The 12,204-nt window shown below is 42.4% G+C and overlaps 1 protein-coding gene across 4 annotated transcripts in view; it reads left to right on the plus strand.

Annotated features, from left to right (window-relative positions):
- KPNA1 (karyopherin subunit alpha 1) overlaps positions 1 to 12,204 on the plus strand; it is a 244,350-nt gene that overhangs the window by 74,969 nt on the left and 157,177 nt on the right. The window lies entirely within an intron of this gene.

Genomic DNA, 12,204 nt, shown 5'->3' on the forward strand with positions numbered 1-12,204 from the left:
TTTGTATTTATTTTAACCAGGTACAATAGCTATTAAATAGTTAAGAACTATTTAATAGTTACCTAGTTAAAATAATTACAAATTTACCTGTAAAATAAATCCTAACCTAAGTTATAATTAAACCTAACACTACCCTATCAATAAAATAATTAAATAAACTACCTACAATTACCTACAATTAACCTAACACTACACTATCAATAAATTAATTAAACACAATTGCTACAAATAAATACAATTAAATAAACTATCTAAAGTACAAAAAATAAAAAAGAACTAAGTTACAGAAAATAAAAAAATATTTACAAACATAAGAAAAATATTACAACAATTTTAAACTAATTACACCTACTCTAAGCCCCCTAATAAAATAACAAAGACCCCCAAAATAAAAAATTCCCTACCCTATTCTAAAATACAAAAATTACAAGCTCTTTTACCTTACCAGCCCTGAACAGGGCCCTTTGCGGGGCATGCCCCAAGAATTTCAGCTCTTTTGCCTGTAAAAAAAAACATACAATACCCCCCCCCCCCAACATTACAACCCACCACCCACATACCCCTAATCTAACCCAAACCCCCTTAAATAAACCTAACACTAATCCCCTGAAGATCTTCCTACCTTGTCTTCACCATCCAGGTATCACCGATCCGTCCTGGCTACAAGATCTTCATCCAACCCAAGCGGGGGTTGGCGATCCATAATCCGGTGCTCCAAAGTCTTCCTCCTATCCGGCAAGAAGAGGACATCCGGACCGGCAAACATCTTCTCCAAGCGGCATCTTCTATGTTCTTCCATCCGATGACGACCGGCTCCATCTTGAAGACCTCCAGCGCGGATCCATCCTCTTCTTCCGACGACTAGACGCCGAATGACGGTTCCTTTAAGGGACGTCATCCAAGATGGCGTCCCTCGAATTCCGATTGGCTGATAGGATTCTATCAGCCAATCGGAATTAAGGTAGGAATTTTCTGATTGGCTGATGGAATCAGCCAATCAGAATCAAGTTCAATCCGATTGGCTGATCCAATCAGCCAATCAGATTGAGCTTGCATTCTATTGGCTGATCGGAACAGCCAATAGAATGCGAGCTCAATCTGATTGGCTGATTGGATCAGCCAATCGGATTGAACTTGATTCTGATTGGCTGATTCCATCAGCCAATCACAAAATTCCTACCTTAATTCCGATTGGCTGATAGAATCCTATCAGCCAATCGGAATTCGAGGGACGCCATCTTGGATGACGTCCCTTAAAGGAACCGTCATTCGTCGTCTAGTCGTCGGAAGAAGAGGATGGATCCGCGCTGGAGGTCTTCAAGATGGAGCCGGTCGTCATCGGATGGAAGAACATAGAAGATGCCGCTTGGAGAAGATGTTTGCCGGTCCGGATGTCCTCTTCTTGCCGGATAGGAGGAAGACTTTGGAGCACCGGATTATGGATCGCCAACCCCCTGCTTGGGTTGGATGAAGATCTTGGAGCCAGGACGGATCGGTGATACCTGGATGGTGAAGACAAGGTAGGAAGATCTTCAGGGGATTAGTGTTAGGTTTATTTAAGGGGGTTTGGGTTAGATTAGGGGTATGTGGGTGGTGGGTTGTAATGTTGGGGGGGGGGTATTGTATGTTTTTTTTTACAGGCAAAAGAGCTGAAATTCTTGGGGCATGCCCCGCAAAGGGCCCTGTTCAGGGCTGGTAAGGTAAAAGAGCTTGTAATTTTTGTATTTTAGAATAGGGTAGGGAATTTTTTATTTTGGGGGTCTTTGTTATTTTATTAGGGGGCTTAGAGTAGGTGTAATTAGTTTAAAATTGTAATATTTTTCTTATGTTTGTAAATATTTTTTTATTTTCTGTAACTTAGTTCTTTTTTATTTTTTGTACTTTAGATAGTTTATTTAATTGTATTTATTTGTAGCAATTGTGTTTAATTAATTTATTGATAGTGTAGTGTTAGGTTAATTGTAGGTAATTGTAGGTAGTTTATTTAATTATTTTATTGATAGGGTAGTGTTAGGTTTAATTATATCTTAGGTTAGGATTTATTTTACAGGTAAATTTGTAATTATTTTAACTAGGTAACTATTAAATAGTTCTTAACTATTTAATAGCTATTGTACCTGGTTAAAATAAATACAAAGTTACCTGTAAAATAAATATTAATCCTAAAATAGCTATAATATAAATGTAATTTATATTGTAGCTATATTAGGATTTATTTTACAGGTAAGTATTTAGCTTTAAATAGGAATAAGTTATTTAATAAGAGTTAATTTATTTCGTTAGATAAAAATTATATTTAACTTAGGGGGGTGTTAGTGTTAGGGTTAGACTTAGCTTTAGGGGTTAATACATTTATTAGAATAGCGGTGAGCTCCGGTCGGCAGATTAGGGGTTAATAATTGAAGGTAGGTGTCGGCGATGTTAGGGAGGGCAGATTAGGGGTTAATACTATTTATGATAGGGTTAGTGAGGCGGATTAGGGGTTAATAACTTTATTATAGTAGCGCTCAGGTCCGCTCGGCAGATTAGGGGTTAATAAGTGTAGGTAGGTGTCGGCGACGTTGTGGGGGGCAGATTAGGGGTTAATAAATATAACATAGGGGTCGGCGATGTTAGGGGCAGAAGATTAGGGGTACATAGGGATAACGTAGGTGGCGGCGATTTGCGGTCGGAAGATTAGGGGTTAATTATTTTAAGTAGCTTGCGGCGACGTTGTGGGGGGCAAGTTAGGGGTTAATAAATATAATATAGGGGTCGGCGGGGTTAGGGGCAGCAGATTAGGGGTACATAAGTATAACGTAGGTGGCGGTCGGCAGATTAGGGGTTAAAAATTTTAATCGAGTGGCGGCGATGTGGGGGGACCTCGGTTTAGGGGTACATAGGTAGTTTATGGGTGTTAGTGTAGTTTAGGGTACAGTAGTTAAGAGCTTTATGAACCGGCGTTAGCCAGAAAGCTCTTAACTCCTGCTTTTTTCAGGCGGCTGGAATCTTGTCGTTAGAGCTCTAACGCTCACTGCAGAAACGACTCTAAATACCAGCGTTAGAAAGATCCCATTGAAAAGATAGGCTACGCAAATGGCGTAGGGGGATCTGCGGTATGGAAAAGTCGCGGCTGTAAAGTGAGCGTTAGACCCTTTAATCACTGACTCCAAATACCAGCGGGCGGCCAAAACCAGTGTTAGGAGCCTCTAACGCTGGTTTTGACGGCTACCGCCGAACTCTAAATCTAGGCCTCAGTCTCTATTATTCCCTTCAGTGGCTATGTGCATGAAAGTTTTAGGTCTCATGACTGCAACATCGGACGCGATCCCCTTTGCTTGTTTTCATTTGAGGCCTCTACAGCTTTGCATGTTGCCCCAATGGTGCAGTGATTATACTCAGATATCACAACTGATATACTTAAATCCCAAAACTCAACTCTCTCTGACTTGGTGGTTAGACCATCACTTTATTGTTCAAGGGGCCTCATTTGTTCGTCCCACCTGGACTGTGATCTCAACAGATGCAAGTCTCACAGGTTGGGGAGCTTTCTGGGGGTCTCTGACAGCACAAGGGGTTTGGTATCCTCAAGAGGCGAGGTTACCAATCATTTTAGAACTCTGTGCTATTTTCAGAGCTCTTCAGGCATGGCCTCTATTGAAGAGAGAACTTTACATTAGTTTTCAAACAGACAATATCACAACAGTGGCATATGCCAATCGTCAAGGAGGGACTCGCAGTCCTTCAGCAATAAAGGAAGTATTTCGGATACTTCCTTAGGCAGAATCCAACTCTTGTCAAATTTCGGCGATTCATATTCCAGGTGTAGACAATTGGGAAGCGTATTATCTCAGCCGTCATGCGTTACATCCGGGGGAGTGGTCTCTCCATCCAGATGTGTTTTTTCATCTTGTACAGATGTGGGGTCTTCCAGAAATAGATCTTATGGCCTCTCATCTAAACAAGAAGCTTCCCAGATACCTTTCCAGGTCCAGGAATCCTCAGGCGGAGATGGTGGATGCCTTAGCAGTTCCTTGTTATTACCAATTTTGGTATTACCAAACAAATTCCAAGGGTGATCTCCAAGATCATAATAGAACCATCTCATGTGTTTCTGATAGCACCAGCATGGCCTCACAGGTTTTGGTATGCGGATCTTGTCCGAATGTCCAGTTGCCAGCCTTGGCCCCTTCCTTTTAAGGCCAGACCTTCTGTCTCAAGGGCGGTTTTTCCATCAGGATCTCAAATATCTAAATTTGGAGGCATGGAAATTGAACGCTTAGTGCTTAGTCATAGAGGTTTCTCTGACTCTGATTAACACTATGATACAGGCTCGTAAGTCTGTTAAAAGGAAAATGTATCATCGGGTTTGGAAAACCTATATTTCATGGTGTTCCATTCATAAATATTCTTGGCATTCTTTCAGAATTCCTAGGATTTTACAGTTTCTTCAGAATGGTTTGGATAAAGGTTTGTCTGCAAATACTTTGAAAGGACAAATTTCTGCTCTTTCTGTCTTATTTCAAAGAAAGATTACTAAACTTCCTGATATTCATTGTTTTGTTCAGGCTTTGATTCATATCAAACCAGTTATTAAATCTATTTCTCCTCCTTGGAGTCTCAATTTGGTTTTGGAAGATTTCACAGGCTTCTTCTTTTGAGCCTATGCATTCTCTGGATATTAAATAACTTTCTTGGAAAGTGTTATTTCTTTTGGCTATCTCTTCTGTTAGAAGAGTTTCTGAATTGTCTGCTCTCCCTTGTGAGTCTCCTTATCTGATTTTCCATCAAGATAAAGCTGTTTTGTGGACTTCATTTGAATTTTTGCCTAAAGTTATGAATTCTAACAACATTAATAGGGAACTTGTTGTTCCTTCCTTGTGTCCTAATCCTAAGGATACTCTTGAAAGGTCTTTACATTATTTGGATGTGGTAAGAACGACTTCTAGTCTATTTGTTATTTTTTCTGGTTCCAGGAAAGGTCAAAAAGCCTCTGCCATTTCTCTGGCATCTTGGTTGAAACTTTTGATTCACAAAGCTTATGTGGAGGCAGGGCAGTCTTCCCTTTAGAGAATTACAGCTCATTCTACTAGATCAGTTGCCACTTCTTGGGCTTTCAAGAATGAAGCTTCAGTTGATCAAATTTGCAAAGCAGCAACTTGGTCTTCTTTGCATACTTTTACTAAATTTTACCATTTTGATGTGTTTGCTTCTTCGGAAGCAGCCTTTGGTAGAAAGGTTCTTCAGGCAGTTGTCTCAGTTTGATTCTAGTGCCTTTGATTTGAGTTTTTTTTTTTAATTTTTAAGATAACTTAATTATTTTTTTGGATTTAATTTCTCAGCGAATTTAGCTGTTGTTAAAGGGCCATAATACCCAAATGTTTAAACACTTGAAAGTGATGCAGCATAGCTGTAAAAAACTGACTAGAAAATATCTCCTGAACATCTCTATGTAAAAAAGAAAGCTATTTTATTTACCTCAAAAGTTCCTCAGTAGCCAACTCCCATTGTAAAGGATTTCTAAGCAGCATTTTAGTGTGTCTGTCCTAGGACAGCTTAGGGGATGAGCCTCGTATTATTTCACCAATCAGGTAAAGGAAGCTTACTATGAAATCTCATGAGAGTTAAGTCAAATCTCATGAGATCACAGTAAGAGTTCATGACATCAGCACTGCTGATGCTGATTGGCTGCTGTTCATCTCTTCATTTTTTATTTTTTTTTACCTGCAGCTGGGAACAGGTGAAGTATAACTTTTTACACAGAACTTACTCTGCTGAGCTGAGGAGATTGTGAGGTAAAATATCTTCCTTTTTTACATAGAGATGCTCAGGTGATATTTTCCTGTCAGCTTTTTACAGTTATACTGCATCAGTTTCAAGTGATTTAGCATATGAGTATTATGTCCCTTTAATTTATCCATCCCTCTCTAGTGACTCGTGGATTTCCACTTCTTGGGTATTATATCCCATACGTCACTAGCTCATGGACTCTTAGATAGCCACTTACATGAAAGAAAGCATAATTTATGTAATAACTTACCTGATAAATTCATTTCTTTCATAGTGGCAAGAGTCCATGAGACCCACCCTATTTTTTGTATAAAGCACTTTATTTTTCCCAGTTCCTCTTTTTATATGCTTTTTACTGCTTTTTTTCCCCACACCTCACTTCTTGGCTACACGTTAAACTAAGGTATGTGTGAGGTGGGAGGTGTATTTATAGGCATTTAAGGTTTGGGAAACTTTGCCCCCTCCTGTTAGGAATGTATATCCCACACGTCACTAGCTCATGGACTCTTGCCACTATGAAAGAAATTAATTTATCAGGTAAGTTCTTACATAAATTAAGTTATTTCTATACTAGCGAATTTGTAACTGTGCCTCCCCAAGCAGGCAGATTAATTGTATGCAATCCTTGTTCTACTTATCAAATAGATGACCTTTTTCTTCTTAAACGGGAAGAGTCCACAGCTGCATTCATTACTTTTGGGAATTCAGAACCTGGCCACCAGGAGGAGGGAAAGGCCCTCCTAGCCAAAGGCTTCAAATACCTCCCCCACTTCCCTCATCCCCCAGTCATTCTTTGCCTTTCATCATAGGTGGTTGGCAGAGAAGTGTCAGAAGTTTGAGATAGTCTCTTATGGAGGGTAGTCCTCTTCGAAATGGGACTGGAGTTTTAAGTAATCCTGTCAGCCTCTTAGTGAGAGCATGGATGAAAGTTAGAGTGCGGAGATGCAGGGAGAGTCTTTCTGCGAAACCATCCCGACTCATATTAATAGCTCCTTGGCAATCAGCGTTGACGAGTTTCGCTGCCTGCCTTTATTCACTCAAGTCCATGTCAGAAGCGAGGCTATTATCTTTCACACTTGAAGGGCCGTGTTCCTGTTCCACGGTACAGATACTGGTAAGATTGTTTAATTTTATTCAATATGTGCATGTAATGTTAATGAAAAGAAGGTAGGGTCCCAGTGGGACTCCTTTGATCTTAAAAAAGAATCATGGGTTAATATCTCCTGAGGAGTGGGGTTATTGAACAGGGGTGCGGTTACGTTGTTTCTCACTTCCGTATGCTGTGTGGCGCCAGAGAGAGTCTGCTTGTGGGTTGCCTGTTTCACAGGAGGTGGTGAGTGCCCCAGCCATTGGGGGTATAAAAACGGTGCTAGTTAGTGTTTGTCATTTTTGTAATCCCAAGATTATGGAGGATTCTGATATCTTAGACACGGATGTCTCCGGTATGGAGAATGCATCTTGTGATTAATATGAAATGGCCCGGGTTATCTATGCCCATCAGTTATGTTTCGATTGTCGTTCTAGAGTACTCTCTTCTCCCAAAACAGGGACCTTAGACTGCGTTGAGCCATCCGCCTCCGAGGTTTCCATGTCCCGTGAGGCGAGTGCCCCAGAACTTTTCTTTGCTACGCAAGCAGGTGTCCCTATGGCCTTTACTCCTCCAGAAGGTGGCTTGTTTCCTCTAGAGGTTACGGCACTGTTCTACATGGCCATTTCTATGGCACTGACTTATTTATATTTCCCAAGTTAAATATTTTTAGGTTTGCTGTCCGTGTTCTGTTAACCAGGGCCCGATGGGCGTGGGATCGCCTGATTCAGTTCGGCCGCCTGAGGAAGCATTGGCCTCTGAGGCTTCAGGGGTCCCTACCTCGGGCCGGAGTCTTTATTTGATCTGGCGAGGGTTGATTTTGCCTTCCATTATAGGCTGGCACGTCTTCGTGTCCTTTTAAGGCATGTTTTGGCGATGCTAGAGGATCCCAGTCCTAGTGGGCCGAGGGATCCGAGGCCTTAGATGCTGGATGGCAAGCTGGATAGACGTTTGGGGATGAAGTTAATCTCCTTGAGTGGACCTTGGAGTGTCCTTATACCAGGCAGGTACTGGTCGTGCGCTTTCTCCTGTTGCTTGGGTTCATGTCACCTTTGTGGTGCTGATCGAATCCTGTCGGATTCTGAATGTCACTTGGCCTATTGATATGGACTCCGGGCTCGGATCCTATTTCGAAGTATGGGGCCTAGTGTGTAGATCCAACGCTTCGGAGCGGAGGGTTGTGAGTTCCGAGCTAAGGTTGTCTTTTCTGTGTATTCACCTGGAATACGGGTCTGACTTTTCAGACGTCATCTTGGTTTTTGAAGGTCCCTGGGGTCTCGGAACCGTAGTTTCCTTCCCTTAGAATTGGGAGATGTGAATGACCTCCGTGGTCTAGTTCTGAGTGGTGAACGATTTGCGTCCTCACTTTAGTTTTCTTCCGGATATAGCCTAATAGCATTACTTTGTGGTGGCGGAGTTCTTTTCCTTCCCATCTTGGGTTGTGTCATCTGTTCTGGAAGTGCGGGCATGTCCTTCTTCCTTTGCTCAGCTTTGCGTTTGCCCTAGTATGTTGAGTACAGGGGTTACCCTGGCTTCTGTAGGAACTGCGAGGCTCACAGCCTTTGCCCTGTTAAAGGGGTTTTTGGGAGTCCAATCCTGCAAGGATCTCTGGAGACTGTTGTCTTTTCCATACATAGAATTCACCCTGGTCTTACTATGGTCTTTCAGCACTCGGGCGTTCTCTTCGACCTTGTTGCAGATCTAGCCTTTGGGCTTGAGAGTGGAGGTCCGAGGTCGGTTATAGACCGTCGCCCTTCTGGGGTCTGGTAGATGACCATTTTATCCTCTGCTCCATGGGGGCTTAGTGGAGGGTGTTTTCCTGCTGGCTCTCTGGGATGCAAGCAGAAGGTCCAGGGTTCACATCCACTTTCTGGTGTTGGTTGTTACCTTCCAGCGTGTGTAACAGGTAGTTATGCTGGTCTACGGGAGTTTACCTTGCGATCCAGGAGCAATGGGGGCTGAATTCTTAAACTGGTCAGGAGTTCTTTCAGACTCTTGGGCTTGGGGCTGTTTGCTAGGTTCGTTAAGTCTACGAACTTTAGACGGTGCACCCCTAATCATAGGAGGCAGCTTGGGGTTCCTCGGGAAGTTAGATCTTTCTATCGATTCTGCTTTCGAGGACTCTGGCTTAGGACCATGTCTCTTGCTGGATCGGGCTTGGACGGTTCTGTTTAATCTTAGGTTTCAGGTTCCTGCGTATACCCTTATAGAGGGCGGGGTTTCTGTCTCTCATGAGATTCTTATCTGCCTGAGACTTAGGTTAAGGTCTCTCTGACGGGTCTCTACTGGTCTTCTGGTACATTTGATGTTCCTTATAGACTCCAGGTACCTTTTCACCCAGGCTGGCAATATTGGCCGAAGGGTCTCGCCACTAATGGTAGGGTGTTTTCCGTTACCTAGTTCCCTTTTTCTCTCCTAGAGTGGGGGGTGGGTTCTTGCCTTGTAGGGGTTTTCTCCCCTTCTTGCGTTCTCAGAATCTTGGAATAGGGAGATGTAGAGTAGTGGTTTGTTCCACCGTTCCTGAAGCAGGAGATTGTGGGTTTAAACCCAGGTTAGGCTCCTGTTATATGCTGGATTCTGATATTTAGATGCGGGGGGTCTGAGTACTTCCCTTGGGAAGTGTTCCTCTTTATGATAGGCAGCAGTGCAGGGGGTCTCAGACCCAAGCACAAAGTCTGTCCTGACTCATGGTAGCATGCCGTTTTTAGTACCGGTCAGAGTTCTACTCTGGGGTTTTCCTCTTCGTAGATTCATCTTTTCTTCCAGAGGTCTGGGACTTTTGTCTTCGGTCTTAACTAGCCTTTGGGCTGGGACCATTACCCTGGAGGGTAGGTCGGGGATCGGTTGCTTTATGCAGTGTTGACCGTTTTCCTCTTGAGTCTGTCCTCTCCTTCTGTGGGAGGACTTTTGATGTCCACCTCTTTCTGATGGTGTCTGCTGCTGGGAGGGGACGCTCCTTGGAACCTATTTCTGGTCGGGAGCTATTGTTGAGATTTGTTGGCAATATTTGGTGGTTTGAGTTTCACGATGGCTTAGGGTCAGCTTTGCTGCCTGTAGGCTGGTCATTGTGGACAGATAGCTCAGCAAGCCGGACAGATAGCTCAGCATGCTAAGGCACTGTGGCTGAGTTCTGTAGCAACCCAAGGGTTGCAGGTTCGATTCCCCGGCGAGGTCCACTCAGCCTTTCATCCTTCCGAGGTCGATACAGTGAGCAACGCCTTTTGACCCTTACTAGTGAGTTGCCGCGCTTTACAAGTACCCAATACATACATACATACATCGTAAGTTCTTGTTCAGACGGCTCGGTGTTCTCTTGGAGAACTATTTGTTAGCTGCTGGGATAATTATCCTGTCTCTGCTGTCTATGCTTGTCTAGCCCGAAGGTTTTCGACTTGACTATGATGCAACAGGGAACTTCTGGAGCACCTGATGGTAAGGTTCTGTGTCAGGGATATGAGGGTGACCCTCGGGGGATCTTCGTGAAGTTTTTTTCCTGACTATGTACTTCTTTTGGTCCCTGTCCTCTAGGGAGTTCGTCTCCCTGGGCGATGGTACTGTGGCAACCTTGGGTTGCTCTAGGTTTGGTTTTGAGCCTGTGTTGGAGGATCCTTTAGATCTTTTTTGGGGTTATCTATTTTCCCTCTTGGGGGTAGATAGAGGTTCTTGACCTTTAGGTCGGGGGTACTTTGTGGGAGTCGAGAGCCGCAGGGCTGGCTCCTCTGAGGCTTTTGTGCTCAGGAGACTATGGGTCTGAGTGGTCTTTAGCACGGCTTTGCAGGTTATTTAACTGATGTGCAGTTGCCTGGGCTTCCGTTTTTTTACCCGTGTCGTTCATAATTTTTTATAGGGTTCGAGTAATTCAGGCTGTGGTGCCTTTCGAAGGGGCCGCCTTTTTGTACCCACCCTTTGTTTGCATACAGTGTCCCCTAGATTGGGTATTGTTTTACCAAAAGTAATGAATGCAGCTGTGGACTCTTCCCGTTTAAGAAGAAAAACATAAACTATGCTTACCTGATAATTTTCTTCTGACGGGAAGAGTCCACAGCTCCTGCCCGCGTTTTGTCTATGACGCAGCAGTAAATTTTTTGTTCTTCTGGCACCTTTTTCACCCTGATATTTCTCCTACTGTTCCTTGTTCCTCGACAGAATGACTGGGGGATGAGGGAAGTGGGGGAGGTATTTGAAGCCTTTGGCTGGAGTGTCTTTGCTTCCTCCTGGTGGCCAGGTTCTGAATTCCCAAAAGTAATGAATGCAGCTGTGGACTCTTCCCGTCAAAAGAAAAGAAAATTATCAGGTAAGCATAATTTATGTTTTTTATGGAATACCAGTGATTTTCTTTGACACTGCTTCTCTTTAATGATATTTCTAAGTGTATTAAAGAGACATAACATTCCAGATTTGAGGATTTATACCTGTATTAAGATTTCTACATAGATAGAACACAGAAAATAAAACATAAGCATGCAGTAGTGAAACACGAAGAAACACATATTCAGGTGATACTTTTCTTTTATACAACTGCTCTAATTAGATGAAAAAGGCACAGATTTCATGAAAAAGTGTTCTTTAAACGGACATTAAACACTTTGAGATGGTAATATAAAATGATAAATTGTATATAATAAAACAACTCTGCAATATACTTTCATTATTTATATTGTCCTCTTTGCCTGTAATTCCATTCTGTTAGACATGGAAGTGTAGAACACTGTTAAATCCAGCACAACCATTGGCTGCACACTCGAATGACCTATTTATAACTGTCCCTAATTGGCCACAGCAGAGAAGGTAACACAAGTTACAACATGGCAGCTCCCAGTGTTTTATAGACACTAAAACTTTACACTTATTTTGTCACTATTTAAACAACTAATGAAACTTTAAAAAATACATCTACATGTTAGTCATGGACTAATCTTTTCTTTGAATGCATCATTCTATCTAGCGTGTATTTAGTGTTTAATGTCCCTTTAAATCTGATGATGATTCTCAGGTTGTGCAGGGCTTGACCGCGGGAAGTTAAATATCTCTGAAATCTTCACAGCAGGTCTCAACAAACCCAGACGCCAGCAAATCACAAATAGATATGAATATAAATATATATAGATGGTCTGGAAGATTTAACAACTGAATCTTGATTCTTGTGTGTCATCTTAATACTACTTGGCTTTGTTTTGAAAGCTACCTGACTTGGATCTTTAAACCTATTTCACTTTCCTCTGATAGAGCTCTTTAAACTTTAGAAACTTATGGTTAATGTATTGTCTCTTTGCAGTCAAATTTTATTAAAGGGCTTTTATTGTGTTTTTTTTCTTTTTCTTTTTCTTTTTTCAGTACTGTGTCCCACA

The sequence above is a fragment of the Bombina bombina genome, chromosome 3 (assembly GCF_027579735.1).
Source record: "Bombina bombina isolate aBomBom1 chromosome 3, aBomBom1.pri, whole genome shotgun sequence".
Taxonomy (NCBI): Eukaryota; Metazoa; Chordata; class Amphibia; order Anura; family Bombinatoridae; genus Bombina; species Bombina bombina.